The 3,372-nt window shown below is 33.8% G+C and overlaps 1 protein-coding gene across 1 annotated transcript in view; it reads left to right on the plus strand.

Annotated features, from left to right (window-relative positions):
* Positions 1-3,372, plus strand: part of fat3a (FAT atypical cadherin 3a) — an 89,836-nt gene that overhangs the window by 54,873 nt on the left and 31,591 nt on the right. The window lies entirely within an intron of this gene.

A 3,372-nucleotide genomic window follows, 5' to 3' on the forward strand; every position in this document is an offset into this window, starting at 1 on the left:
ATTCTGACAGGAATCTCAGAACAGCCTGATTTGAGAAAGGGGATTTAAAAAAAAACACTGGGTGGATTTTTATCATTATAGGATGGATGTGTACACACACATTTATGTTCAAACAACTTGTAAAGTGAATTTTGCATCCGATGACCATTTAAAGGGATAGTACAGATAAAAATTTAAATAATTAAGTCATCATTTACTCACCCGCATGTCGTTTCAAACACAAAAGATATTTTGAAAAATGTCTTGGTGTTTTTGTCCGTCAATGGGGAACAGTGTTGTTTTGGACACTCTTGACTTTCATTGTACGGACAAAACAACTGAAACTTTCTTCAAAATGTCTTTCTTTCTGCTGTGAAACAATCAAATCATATGGGTTTTGAATGACATGTAAATGATGACAGAATAATTTTTAAATACAAAATATGCCTTTTAGACTTCTTTCAGAGTACATTTTGTATGTTACATATAATAGTTGTTCGGCTGTTTTCACTTGTTTTAAATATAAAAAAGTTAAAATAAAGTAAAAAAAAAAAATAATCTACCAGTGCTGTATGACAAAATACAAATAAAAAGATACATTCTCAGAAAACAAGTCTTACTATATTATGCTTTTGTGTATATATATATATATATATATATATATATATAAAGCTCAAGTCATTTTTTGCATAAAATTGACAGTTTTGGTTATTTCAGCTTCAACAATTTACATGTACAAGCGACAACCATGCAGTCTCCTTACACAAAAATTTTTAGTAGAATGGAAGCAAAAATGCATTTTCTGTTCCAGCTTGACAATGTCCCATACACAAAATGACATCCATAAAGAAAAACTGCCTTTTTATGCCCATTGTTTTGAATATGTTCAACAAGCACATATAGTTTGAGTGTTGTCATACCGTCGGCTATGTACCGTATCTCTGTGTATTCGTGTGTGCTCTCAATCTAAACATAGCCTGATTTTCTGAAGCCCTGTTCAGCTTGTAAGCATAATGTAGAACAACGCTATTATGGAATGTCAGAAGTCCACAGTAATTACACCTCATTCATCCTCTCCTGATAATGGATTATTCGCTCTAGGGCTACTAGCTGGATTTTGCGGGAGGACGCAGACTTACTTCTTGCTGGAGTGCAAAACCACACTCGTTTTATAAGGATTTTAATAAAGCTGTGATGCAACTGCATGCAAATTACACCGGTGGGGATTTGCGATGTGGAAGCACATCACTTCACGAACGGAACATAATACAGTGACATTTCCGAAAGCAGTAGTTTAGGTGGATAGCGTCTTAGAAAAGGGTAAATATAAACCTCCTCCTTATCAGCATCTAGCTCAGCCAGCTTTAAATATACCTTTATATTCAGGAAGTGTTGAATACCTTGTTTGGTGACAAGGAACAGATTGCACACACAAACACACACATACACACCTTGCACATGCTCCTAAGCAGCACACACTTGTAAATTAGACGCTCAGAAACTCATAACATTGAATTAGGGAGCTGCCTTGTTCTATAATTCATGCTTTTTCACACACACACACACACACACAGAAACACACTTCTCGGCCTGAACAGAATTTCGATTAAGCTCAACTTTTATGCTGTGATCATGATTTAGACTGTGCTACCACCAGCAGGAGCAGTATTTTTAACAAGATTTACCACGCACGGCACAACACACACACACACACACAAGCACACTGACTCTTAACTAAATTACAGCCCGCAGCAGCATTGAAACTAAAGTAAACATTGTGACACTGGAACTTGTTTAGTTGCTTATTGTTGGTGTGTGTTCTGCTGAGGATTGATTTCTGAGTATTGTCTTTCTCTGCCATATCTAAATATTGATGCATTTAGCAGACACTTTGGATAAAAATGACTTACATTGCATTCAAGGTACACATTTTACATTTCTAAAATAACTAAAATATAAATGTATATAAAATCTAAAAAAAATAAGAAATAATTCTTAATATTATCTATCTATCCTAATATTAATAATACATATTTAAATAAGTTATGTAATTTATCACTTTTTGTCCACTTTTCTTTTTACATCTTTTAAAGCCAAAAGAAAGAAACTACATAAAAGTGAATAAGCATAAATATAAAATACAAAACAGTCTAAGTATATATGTCTCAATGTTTAATATAATGATAAATATGTAAATACATATCTAAATTAAGTATAATTTTTAAGTGGGTTAGGGTTAGGCGCACTTTTGGTCTAATTTTATGATGTTTTTATATCTTTTTTTTAGTAAAAAATATTAATTCCATTGATTGTAACTGCATCAAAAAATGCAGCCTTCAGAGAGAAAGTCTAATACATAAAAATGAGTGAACTATCCCTTTAATTAAATCGTAGCCCACGGAATGTAAGCTAAAGTAAACTTTGTGACACGAGCCCTTGTTTAGGTGGCATGTGTTCTACTGAGACAAGGCTCTATCTTTTTCTCACTCGGTCTCCTTCCCTACAGTCCACACTTTCATAACGTTTAAATCCTCTAGTTCAAGACAAACTCAAAGGTCAAACAGACTCTAATGCACTTCTCACAGCCCAGTGGCACAAACTGGTTCAGAGAACTGCACATCATTATACACACCGGAGGGAAAGAAAGAGACAAATATACTAACAGATTTGAGTTACCCAAACGTCTTTATTCTCTTTAGGAAGCGAGAGCATTGTGTGTAAATTCACCTCTCAGGGTATTTTACTGCTGTGTTCAACAGAGCACAGAGCAATTAAACAGTAAACAGTTACTCTATGGTAGTTAATTGGATCATTTGAACTTTTATTTAGAGGTTCTTTGCTGAAAGTCATTTAAAGGTTCATAAAGGATGAGTTAGACCAGCGCACTGTGTATCTCAGCTTAAGAGTAGAGCTGAATATCCCCGCCGTAACAGCTACGATTTAACAGCCGTTAAATAGCTCTTCATGTTGCTGCCTCGTAAAGGTGAAAGGTCACTGCATAAACACTAATCGACCAGAACTGACTGGAAATGGTTGGAAACAAATCAGTTGAGTTTAATTGTTTGACAAGAAGTAAGAAAGATGCTCTTTGAGAGATATATTTTATGTACAGTATTTGTGTATATAGTTGATTTTCAAAGCTATAAGGTCTGTGTGTGACCAGATTAAGTACTGTACCAACTATAACAATTTAAAATAAAATTCAAATCAAATTTATTTTCCAGTGCTATGTGACCATCAGTAAGTGGTATATGTGTATTATATATTTTTGCATTTTAATGTGTCGTGCAATTCAGATTCTATTCACATTCATTCTTACCACAAACAATATTTTTGTTTAGTTTTTTTTTTTCTTCTCTTTTGTGTACTATTTTTTTCCAAGCATCCATACAT

The sequence above is a fragment of the Sinocyclocheilus anshuiensis genome, unplaced genomic scaffold, assembly GCF_001515605.1.
Source record: "Sinocyclocheilus anshuiensis isolate Anshui unplaced genomic scaffold, SAMN03320099.WGS_v1.1 scaffold272, whole genome shotgun sequence".
Lineage (NCBI taxonomy): Eukaryota > Metazoa > Chordata > Actinopteri > Cypriniformes > Cyprinidae > Sinocyclocheilus > Sinocyclocheilus anshuiensis.